We start from the raw sequence: 12,172 nt of genomic DNA, 5'->3' as shown, positions 1-12,172 counted from the left end.
TGCTTCTATTTCTGCTTTGAATCCACTGTATGTTCAACCCTTGGCATACTATGTGGCTGTATAGAAAAAGTTTTTATCATTATCATTATCAGATGCTCCTTCTGCTAAAATAATTCTAAATAAGAAACTGCGACACTGTGTGGTTCTTTTGTATTCTGGCATTTCTCACCTGCTTTGAAAAAGTGTACATGTAAAGAGATGGATTATAAATGATCTTCCTAATTTGCAAATTTTTTTGCGATTTAAATTATATTCTCATTCCTCACTGGAAGAAAATGAAGAAACAACCTTCTCAGAGATAAGATATGCCTCATTCCACCCTCCACTCTGTGCTCCCTTCCCAGTGCTGTTGGTGCTTTGGCAGGTAGATCCCTAAATCACTGCTCCAAAGCTTGAAGAAGCTTGCTTCTCCTTCAGACCATGAGGGTTTTGTGGGCAAATGGGGAAGAGGAGCGAATATTTGTCATTTGGCATTGCAGGAAAAGTTCTTCCAGTCTGAAATTTCTAGTGGGCTGGTTCGAACCCTTGGAGTTGTGACCTCCTGCCGTGCATAGGCAAGCCTCCACTGTAAGGAGCCACGCTGGGGCAGGGAGCAGAGTGACACAGTGGAATGAAAAAAAGGGAAACATTTTTAGAAAAGGAGGATATCAAAAAAGGCATTAGTGGGTGCAGTCTTTTCTACTGTCGTGGTATTCTCCCCTCAAGGAAAGGACACAATGTTTTGTTCCCATATTTTTTGCAGTTGACTGTCTTTCTCTACAATACAGTGGGCAAATTCTGCTTTCATGAGTAGCCATCAGCACAATGAAAACCAATGGCATATGATTTCTGTTATAGCATTTAATATTTACCATTGTAGCTTGGAGCTGGGTTCGTCCTATGCCTTTTAAAGAATTTAGATCTTAAAGAATTAAAGGTCATTAGATCTGCAGTCATTGTTAATGAGCTCACAGAATTAAAGGGAGCGAAAACTGAAAATAAGTAACTGTAAGATGACTTTCATGCATGATACCTACAAGCTGGAAAGAAGGAAATTTTTTGGCAGAACAATTGGCATTTTCTTTGCTATTAAGCCTCAAACTGGTGGGTACAATGTTTTGCCACCCTTCCTGAAGTCTCCTCTGCAGCCCCAGTGATGTGTTTTTCGAACAGCCCAGTCAGTTTCCAGAGAAGTGAGTGAGCTAGAAATTCTAATTAAGACTTTACAGCAGGATCTCGTAAAGGAGAGCCGTGGGCAAGGAATAAACAAACTGTGAAATGTACATTTTCTCAGATAAGGAGCACATCCATTCAGTCTGGTAAGAGTCCAGTGTAAGCAAAAATATTAATGCTGAAATCCAAGGGCCGGGTCTTAGCCCACATAAAAACATTTTCCAGGGGTACTTCTGCTTCGGGACAGGGGGCTAGTAAATTAAAACTGCTGCCCACATCTGATGCTACATATGCAAAACAATTTTTGCATGCTTTGGAAAATACAAGTCAAATCCGGAATTTTTTAATTTTGATAACAGCTGTTTCTTGGACAAAAATTAAAGTGGAAGTCTCAGGCTGAGCTCTCACCAAGCCAGTGCAAGGAGTGCGTGTTAGTAGGACTGTGTTAAAATCAAGCACTTGGCCTGGCAACACATCTTTTCCACAGCTTAAACCAACTGACTGCACATGGACTGGAGGAGTTTTGCCTGTGTAAAGCAGTGATGGGGAAGCAGAAGATTAGCTGACAAAATTGATTTAAACGTATTTTATCACAGTTTTGTTTTGGTGTTTTTTTCAAGAGACATGGGATTATAACTCAGGAGACCTAACTTCCACAATATTCACACACTAGATTTTACAATAATGCAAGGAACTTTTGCCAAAATCAAGACAAAATTTCCAGAATTTAAAGTTGTATGGGGTTTTTTGCTGGAAAATTCACACTTTGAGACAGTAAAAGAACTCCCAGTCTTTCTGGACAAGAATTGCAAACAGAAATATCTTAAAACTGATCAAAATGTTGCACTTTTAAACAAAACTGGATTTTCAAAAACATATATTAAAAAGGAAAGCTTTAAAAAAAACTCATTCTTTTTCTTGGGGTTTTTTTTTCAAGTTTGATCAACTTTTTTCAAGTTCTTAGTTCTCAGAGGAAAGTACAGGTAAATCAGCCTTGCCAAGATTAGGACCAAGGCTGCCTTTGACACATTTGCCTCCGTCCAGGAGCAATGGATTTTATTATGGGAGCCTATCTGTGTTTAGTGTTACTAGCCATGAGAAGCATTGCTCGTGTCTGCTCTGCAGATTGCCTGGTTTAAAAGAGGATGATGTAATGCAGTGCAGGAACAACCAGCTACTTTCCCTGCAGTAATTTTCCCCCAGCCCTGTGAAAGGGCCACTTTCTAAGAGATAATCTATCCGACCACCGACACCAGTTTTGCGCCTTTTATTGTATTTGCCTTGATGTTCCACTGGCAAGGTTAGTTCAATTTCAGGACCAGGACCCAAGTGGTCGACTTCCAAAGTGACATCTCAGCTAATCAGGAAATGGAGCTGGCTCAACATCTGGCTTTTATTTGAAAGTAGCTTTGCATCTGAATGGTGAGCTCAGGGAGTGGAGACAGCAGCAGGACTTTGATCTGCCACCGCTTAATTTTGCTTGGATTACCGAGGTCGCTATTAATGTCAGCGGGGATCCAACAACAGCCTTACACTAAGGGCTTCCTGCTTGAAATTCCTCTGCCTTTACTGGACTGGCTGGCCATGGAACCATGGTAATGATGTATTTCTGTGGCTGGCATCAAGGTACCTGAGGTAGCCTCCCTGAGAGCTGGAGATATATTTAAATAGCTAAAATTAAGAGTTGAAGCTATGCCATCTCCTTCCATGAGGTTTCTGTATGCACAAAGGTGTGGAAGATGCTAGAGCACTTATCAGTGGGGGTGGGATCCAGCTTATTTCTCACCTTGGTGCAGGTCTTCTTCATCCTGATGGATACCAGTGAACCCTCTTTTAAAATGGGGTGAATGAATGCTGCTTTGGGGCCAGTCCTTTAGCTGAAATAAACTGGCTGCTTTCAGCACTACCAAGCAATAATTTCTGTGCTTAGTATCTGTTGATGGTGAATCTGGACAGCAAGAATTGCTTTGCCTTAAGCACTTTAAGCATTTGTTGGTACACTGTGTTTTTTCTAGCATGTATGTAATCTAATTATCCACTACTTTTGAATCACATCTAAAGACCCTTGTCTTGTCTTAGAAAATTTAACTCTGGAGGATCTTTTTTTCTTTGCCCAGTGGAAAGCAAACTGATAACCAGATTCTTCTTATCATTATACTAGTTTAGCTAATTTTATTTACTTAATTTCCTATTAAACACGCATACATAGAAAACCTGAAAGCTATCTGCTAGTCACAAATGAAATGTTTGATCAAAATACAAACATGCATATAATATATTTCAGTAATCACTGACCTGAATGCTTCTGATTTAAAAACAGGTGAGAAACGTGTACCTAAGGAGCTAAGTGACAGGCGAGAACAGTTGAGGATGTTGACAATACTAATCATAGAAGCACAGGATCATTTGGGTTGGAAAAGACCCTTAAGATCATCAAGTTCAGTCGTAAATGGGACACGGCTCGGACCTCTCAGTATCACAGCACAATCAATCCCTGGCTATAGAGGAGCATTTCCTGGACTTCGAGGAGGAGGAGGCAAGGGGGAGGCCCTCGGAAGAGTTTCAGGATCTAGCAGGAGTCTTAGCGTGGAAACTTTCTTCTGTGGGCTGAAGGAGGATGGGTCCTGGTTTCCCTTTTCAGGCTGTGCTTCCGGGTGCAGGTGGAGCCAGAGCCATCACTTTCATATTCCTATGCAGTGCCAGCTTTTATCAAAACCAAGCACTGAAAAGCTGGGAAATTATAGTGAAGGGCATTATAAATCTTAATGGAAACTTCATATAAGCATTTTGCTTTTATTGAGTGGTTAAGAAGTACAGGTTTCATCACAGCACACACGGAGCAATGGAGAGCAAGAAAGAATGGCTCATCAGATTACTAAATTAAAGGAGAGAAAGTCTTCGGCCAAAATAATTTATTCTTATTTAGTTTATTATTGAGATTTATATAGGAGTTAACAAAGACATCTAACCCAGTGCTCCAGGCACTTTTGCTCCATTTTAAGGAGAAAAAGAAATAAACACAGCTGTCCTCCCTGAAACTAAAAGAAAACCCTTATCAGCCCCCTGGTTCAGCAGCAGCTTAAAGCTGAGCACCAACTTAAGAGATTTGTCCATGGGTCCATGGCAGAACTGTGGTGCTGATTTTCCAACTTGAGCAACATTTATCTATTTTCAAACTATTCTTTGGAAAGGATCTACTGCAGTCACAGTCTTTAAGCATCTTAAAAAAACCCAGTATTTGTCCATTATCATATCAGGCCTCAGAGAAGGATTTCATTGTATTTATTACCTTTGCAGTTGTTTTCACCTCATTTCATTGATTTATAAATTTTTTGCCCACTAAGGGGAAGATAAGCCTCCAGTAGCTGGTTTTAACTTGCAACAAGCACATGTTTGTGAGTGCACATCGTCCAGGAAAAGCTTGTTCAGTCACTTGCACCTAATCACAAAACAGAACTAAATTTAACAAAACAAAAATGGAGTGGAGGGCAAAGACAGGCTGAGGCTTTATCCGGCAAGCGAACCAAAGAGGTCTTTGGAACGGTTTCAGAAGGTTTCCATTAAGAGAGAATAGCAAGTACAGAAAGACTGTTCATCAACAGCTTTTAAAAGCATTGTTGTAAAATGGATGGTCATGATAAATAATGGGGAAAGATTTGTGCAAAGGGAGATTTAAGCAAAAATCTCACACCAAACGTTGCTGTATAGGAACAGAGGCAAAACATTCAAGAATATCTCACTGTTGCAAACTTCCAGCTAACGTGATTTAGCAGCAGCATAACTGTCTCACAGTGGCTTGGAGCTGCCGCCAGACATTCAGTACTGTATATTTTTCTTCATGTTATTGAGAGTGAAAGGTTAGACAGAGACAGAGTTTATAAAAAGCAGACTTTGCTCCAAATATTTTGTTTAACCTTCATAAAATATCCCCAGCTTCAGTACGGAATTCCAGGACTGGAGGAAGGAGAAAATAGGAGGGATATTTGCCTTTCAGTTAGTACATTTATTCTCCCTTAATTAGAATTCCACTTTTGCCAAATGACAAAAAAGGTTTTAATTTGGATGTAGCAACACAGCAATAACTCCTGCCTTATCAAGGCTGACGATCACTGTGGTATAACAGAATATTCCAGGCTCTTCAGAGCTGAGGTAATGTTGTTATATGTGACTGCCCTGTAGCTCGACATACACTGAAAAAGTTATTTGGTTCTTTTATGACCTCACAGTCCATGGCATTTGGCCACAGCGAGGTGCTGTCGTCAGCTTTTGCACTTAAGCAAGTAAAATTGCCATTAGCGTTACTCAAAAACTGGGGGAAATGGTGACGTTATTTTCATTTCACAGTTTTTCAAAAGGAGATTTTGAGTTGCTTACCCAATAAAAACATGGAGATGGCCTTGTCTGTTGTTGTTGGGATGCTTCTGGTGCATTGACATGCAGAAAATTAGGAGAGGGAAGATGAAAAGCACTACATTTTGTCTTCCACCTGTGGCCAGCACATGGTAATTTGGAGGGAAACAAATGCCAAATTTAGAAGAAGTGTATTTGTGTCTGAGTGTGAGGTTTTCATTCTTGGTCATCTGCAGAAAGAAGCAGCAACAGAAAGAAGACGCCTCATCAAGTTTCTTCCTTTTTTGCACAGGTTTGGGAAGCTATTTCATCTTCAACTCTCACTCTCTGTTCGTTCGCACTCTTGTCCTTCACGCTTTCCCGGTAGAGAGGATTGTTTTTCTCCACACAGTTGTTGTACTTTTCCCCACGTCCAAAAGCAGGCGGTCCAGTCCCTCTGTTCTTGCTGCCATGTGGATGCTTGGGCCCATAGGTGCCTTCTCTAATGAGCCTTTCTCACCTTTTGGGGTTCCCCAGTCACTGGCTGAAGAGGGGCACTGAGGACTGCAAAGATGCTCATGAGTGATGGGTGAGTACAGAAGTCACCAGACTTCAGCAAATGGAGATACCTGCAAACAGCATTGTCTGATCCATGTAAATTGCTTAACAGTTCCTAGACGGAGCCACCGCTGTGGTCTTGTAAAACAAAAAGCAAGGCTCACAGAGCGATCAGTCGGGTCTTGATTGTCTAGTGGTGTTTGTCATCTGAACAGTGTCCCACACCTAGGGAATTCATTGGCTACTTGAGGTAGTTTCAAACTTATCCAGGGTGCTTACATTCTGCTGTATAGAGATGGAGGTTATTTTTTTTTTCCTTTTGGGATGGGTATTTCTGACCTGACACTGAAAATTTTCTGCAACAAAATAGATGAGATCACAGCAGCACTTCTATTTCTTTTTTTCTTGACATCCTTGTCTATCCAGAAATAGCTAATTTACAGTGCCCAGGGAAAGAAAGATTGTTGTTGCATTATTTATTCATGAAAATGGTGTTAATATCCAGAGAATGAAGCAAATATTAAATTAAGCCCAGAATTTTTCCCCAAACTGTGCACTGTATAAATGCACAGCTAGTAAGAATGTAGGAGGACCAAACAATACATGAAGAGTGCCAGGGAGAGGAAAATCAAAGCAGAGATTGCAAGGAAAAAATTATTTCTCCAGTCCTTAAAGTTGTCATATAGAGACCAGGTAGGCCACCATAAGGTTTAGGTTAAAACCTAAAACATTCTGCTGTGCTCCTGCCATTTAAGAATAAGCACTTCACAGTTGTATTGGTCATTTTTGTTCCTGTCCTCAGTGAAAGACTCACACAACTTGAACCCATGTAAGCCTTGTGGTATGGCAAGGGGCCCACCCCAAGTGTGGGGAACGTAAGGACTCCTGTAGGCTGTAGGCAGGTGATGTCCAACACCTCACCCATGTGCACTGCAAGGGACTAGATTCAGTAGGGCTTGAAAAATTGGAAAGACAACATCCCTTCCTTTATAAACCACTTCATATTTGTAAAAAGCAAAACCACACCTTCATGCATTCATTAATGAGGACTAATCTCCATCTTCTGGAGCTCACACTCTGTTTATAGTGTAACAGGAACAGTGCAGGGATGGTGAGGCTTCCAGAAACAATCTCTGTATTCAAGCTCTACCTGCAGCCCCAGGCAGCCAGCTCATGGACAGAGCAACCTCCAAGACCTTTCTGACTTGGACATCCCCTTCCAGAACACCCAGCAGTTACTGCAGGAAACCTGCCTCCCAGTTTCCTTGACAAAACACTTGTCAAAGCCCTGCACAACATCAGGTCTGTGGAAAATGACCAGAAAGTACAATTGCACAGTGCTGCAGGCAGGTAGGAGGATCATGTTGCCAATGTCCCTGCAGCAGCAGACTTTTTTTGAGTACGTGCGCTGTGTCCTGTCCTGTTCTGAAGGACAGGAGAGGAAAAACAGACAGTAGCCCTGGCTGAACTGAGGGAGGAGGGGGATATTTCCTAGTCTCAAAGCAGGAGGAAGCACCCTCCTCAATGAGGAAGATGCATCAATAAGCTACCTGTGAAACCACAGAATCACAGAATCACAGCATCCTTAAGGTTTCCTGTAAGATCATCAAGTCCAACCATCAACCCAACACCACCACACCCGCTAAACCATGCCCAAAGTGCTACATCTACATGTTTTTTGAACACCTCCAGTGATGGTGACTCCACCATGGTGACTCCCTGGGAGCCCTGTTCCAATGTTTCACCATTCTCGCAGTAAAGACATTTTTCCTAATATCCAGTCTAAGCCTCCCCTGGCACAACTTGAGGCCATTTCCTCTTGTCCTGTCACTAGTCACTTGGGAGAAGAGACCAACACCCACCTCTCTGCAACCCCCTTTCAGGTAATTGTAGAGAGCGATAAGGTCTCCCCTCAGCCCCCTCTTCTCCAGACTGAACAACCCCAATTCCCTCAGCCACTCCTCATCAGACTTGTGCTCCAGACCCCTCACCAGCTTCGTCGCCCTTCTCTGGACACGCTCCAGCACCTCGATGTCCTTCTGGTAGTGAGGGGCCCAAAACTGAACACAGGATTCGAGGTGCGGCCTCACCAGCGCCGAGTACAGGGGCACGATCACCTCCCTACTCCTGCTGGCCACACCATTTCTGATACAGGCCAGGATGCTGTTGGCCTTCTTGGCCACCTGGGCACACTGCTGGCTCGTATTCACCGGCTGTCAACGAACACCCCCAGGTCCTTTTCTGTGGGGCAGCTTTCCAGCCACTCGTCCCCAAGCCTGTAGCGTTGCATGGGGTTGTTGTGACCCAAGTGCAGGACCCGGCACTTGGCCTTGTGGAACCTCATACTATTGGCCTCAGCCCATCGATCCAGCCTGTCCAGATCCCTCTGCAGAGCCTTCCTACCCTCCAGCAGATCAACACTCCCGCCCAACTTGGTGTCATCTGCACACTTACTGAGGGAGCACTCCATCCCCTCATCCAGATCATCGACAAAGATATTAAACAAGACTGGTCCCAAAACTGAGCCCTGGGGGACTCCGCTTGTGACCGGCCGCCAACTGGATTTCACCCCATTCACCACAACTCTCTGGGCTCGGCTGTCCAGCCAGTTTTTTACCCAGGGAAGAGTGCACCTGTCTAAGCCACAAGCAGCCAGTTTCTCCATCTTCTACCCATCTTTCTACCCATAAGACTGTGGTAGGATCTTATGCTCCTCCTCTCTCTCTGACTGTTCCCTGTGCTGCAGAGGGGGGAAAACCTCTTCTTATCCAGAAGCCAGGATGTGGGAGGCAGGAGAGGAAAGAGTGATTCAGGAGGGAAGGAAGGAGAAAGAAAAGAGAAGACAGCTCTCTGGCACTTAGCAGAAAGCAGAAGGAGTTGTGCTTTGTTGAAAAACTTCACCTTTCACCCCTTCATTTTCACGCTCTTCTCTGCAGCAAGTGGAAGCCGTGCCCTGTTTATTTTTGATGGTCTGATTTATAATGAGATGGCATATAGAAGTGGAAATCTTTTTGTTCAAGCCAGAGGAAAGGATTTAAGGGCTTAGATACACTGGAAAAGCCATATATGGTAAAGCCTGAGGGATTTTTCAAGCCATTTTGAGTATCTTCTTCGTTGTCATTATTATATATATTATTATTATATATAAAGTATCAGACCATATATGTATAGTGTCAGACTATATATAGTATTATAGATATTACTTTTTTTTAAATATATAGATAGTATCAGACTGCTGTTTATTATTAGTGAGGCTTTTGGAGTAAGGAGGCACTTGGGCTGCAAGGTGTTATCAGAGGACACATTCCCCTCTGGGTCAGGTGAAGGCAGAAGGTGAGAAGGGTACTGGTACATGGTATGAATCCACCACTGCAACACCCACGTGGTAACTCAGACTAAACACGTCAGGATGGAAAAGCAGATGAAAGTGATAGAAACAGAATCTTGAAATTATTTAACTCAGAGAAACATTTTCCATTTGGGGAACAAAGCTTTCTAGACTTGGCTGTAGCCTTTAAAGATACGCTATCTCAGAAGATTTTTTTCCTCTCTGATTTTTCATAGCAGTAATCATGTGCATGGGCAGGGGGGAAGGAAAGGGTAGCGATAAAAGAAAAATTGCACTCAATTTACCGTCAGGAATGAATGTGATTGTAAAGTAATGAAATGAATGTTACCCCTGAGTGATTTCCAGGCAAATTTTACAGATTAGTATTATTCCCTGCGAAAATGTTGGTGATTTTTTGCCTAAGCCTACAATAGTTGAAGACTGGGAAATATACTGGCGTGTGCTGCTCTTGCAACTTCGCAAACCTAGCAATCTTCACATTTATGAGGAGCGGCACTCTTTTTATTTCATTTTTTTCATCCTGCTTGTGTTTGGCAGTACGAGTTTCAGAGTGCATTCCCAGGGGCATCTCCCAGAGCAGTAAGTGAAAGAGGAAAAGGGAAAAAAATAAGATGGGCTCTTCTTGTCTTGGGAATCTAGGGTTTTATGTCTTACATGCATTTCAACAGCCTTATGCCACCCTCAGTCTTCACATCAATAGCTCAGTTTACCTTCCCCTCCACCCACAAAGCCCATAAGACTGAACCTTTTATTTCTCTTTATAATATTTCCCTGCATTGCCTGTGCCACTGGTTTCTTCCCCTCTGTAATGCTTCCATTTTTATTTTGGATGTTATTCATTGAATGACTCTGGTAACAGTTAAAATCAGATATCCATTTTTATAGAACCTACATCGTGTGTATTGAGAATTGGCCTGCTCCAAGCAGCTTGCTACTGAGTGAGACAAACAGACACTGTATGAGGGGAAAAGACACGCTAGTGTGTTCAACTGAGGGTGCACAATTGTTAAGAAAATAGCTTAGGGACATCCGGAAAATTATAGCAGAGCCAGGAACGGAATTCATGTTTCCTTACCCTTTACTAGAAACCCATGCTTCCTTCTCCATATTAGCAATTTTCCATAAGCTGTCTTATAAAAAAAAATGAAATGTGTAATTCAAAAATACTGCAGGAACTACATGTTTAGGAAATGTCTCCATGAGAATGACTTTTTTTGTCCTGAAATACAACTAGAAATATTAAATTATACAGTGTTCATTAAACTTATTCTTTACAGGCCTCTTCTATAAGGTCGAAACCATCTCTTATGTATCCATTACTGAGAAAGGCATGATTATGTGACTTTATACTTACATCAGAGAACACCAATTTGTGATTTATTTTCAGAATACTTGAGCATCTTGCAAAACAGAATAGGACAGTAATAGCCCTTCTTTATAGCCACTCAGTGTTTTTTCCTCTTCAGAAAAAGAAAAAGAAAAATTACTGATTTGATAGTGAGCTATGAGATTATTCATTTCTAAAGGCTGAGAAGTGATTATGCAGCAATTTTGCCTATGAATTTAAGCTTTGTCCTTTCCTGTCATACAGAGGATTTGAGACTGCAGCCAATGCTTAGTTAATGGTAAAGCAAGGACCTGCCTCGCTATATGTTTAAAGAAAATGGTTATAGAATAAATATCCAGGATTTACACTACACAGCCGATCTCCACTTGACATCATAAAGTAACTTCAGTTTCGTAAGGCTGGCTGCTTACTTGGTATACTGAGCTGACATTTACAGTTCCCACTTTTGTAGAGAAGCCTGCATTCCGTGCTATATTATCCTTATGTGTCCATGTAATCTGGTAAACTTTGCTTTTGTTTAAAAGCTAAAGGTCTTTCCCTGATCTCAAGACATCCTGGCCAAAGAAAGAACTAACCTCGTCCCTCTCAACATGCTATGCTAATTCAGATTGATGCTTAGGGAATTGGTAAAATTTAGTGCCGACCTAGTTAGATCAACTTGAGTTCTGGCAGGAGACTAAATGCATATGTGTTTTTAATTAATCCCCTGCCTAAATCAAGGGAAAGGATATTGCATTTTTCAGCAGAATTGCTCCACACAGTGCTGACTGCATATATTTAACAATTCTTACTCATGTATCTGAGAAAAGCCATTGGAAACCTTCCAAACCTCATGCAGTTTTTGCCTAAGTCTGTTTGAACTCCCCTCTACCTGGTGCAGGGCTGTGGCACTTGAGCTGGCAGACCCAGGAGGAGATCAGTACCTGCAGTCCTGGTAGCAAAAGTCTGTTCAATGAGAAACCTTGCATTTATGAGAGTATGTTCCCACGGGTATGGCCCCAGTGCAATTCAGCCCTTAACATTAAACATCATGAATAATCCCATCCCCTCCTGTCAAAGACATCAGGCACGTGCTTAATTTTCAAGTCAGTCAGTCTTTGGTAGGAAACTAGGTATGTGTTAAAGTACATCACTGAAATGGTCACCAGACAAGCTCATTACATAGTGTTGGCAGAATGTATGCATTACTTTTTCTTTTTGTCTACACTTTGTTGTCTAGCTTTTCAGTGAACAGGTTCATCCATTTTTCCCTTCCCTTCCCTTCCCTTCCCTTCCCTTCCCTTCCCTTCCCTTCCCTTCCCTTCCCTTCCCTTCCCTTCCCTTCCCTTCCCTTCCCTTCCCTTCCCTTCCCTTCCCTTCCCTTCCCTTCCCTTCCCTTCCCTTCCCTTCCCTTCCCCTTCCCCTTCCCCTTCCCCTTTTCCTCCCCCTTCCCCTTT

Source organism: Gavia stellata, chromosome Z (assembly GCF_030936135.1).
Source record: "Gavia stellata isolate bGavSte3 chromosome Z, bGavSte3.hap2, whole genome shotgun sequence".
Lineage (NCBI taxonomy): Eukaryota > Metazoa > Chordata > Aves > Gaviiformes > Gaviidae > Gavia > Gavia stellata.
Note: the sequence above shows the minus strand (reverse complement) of the source record.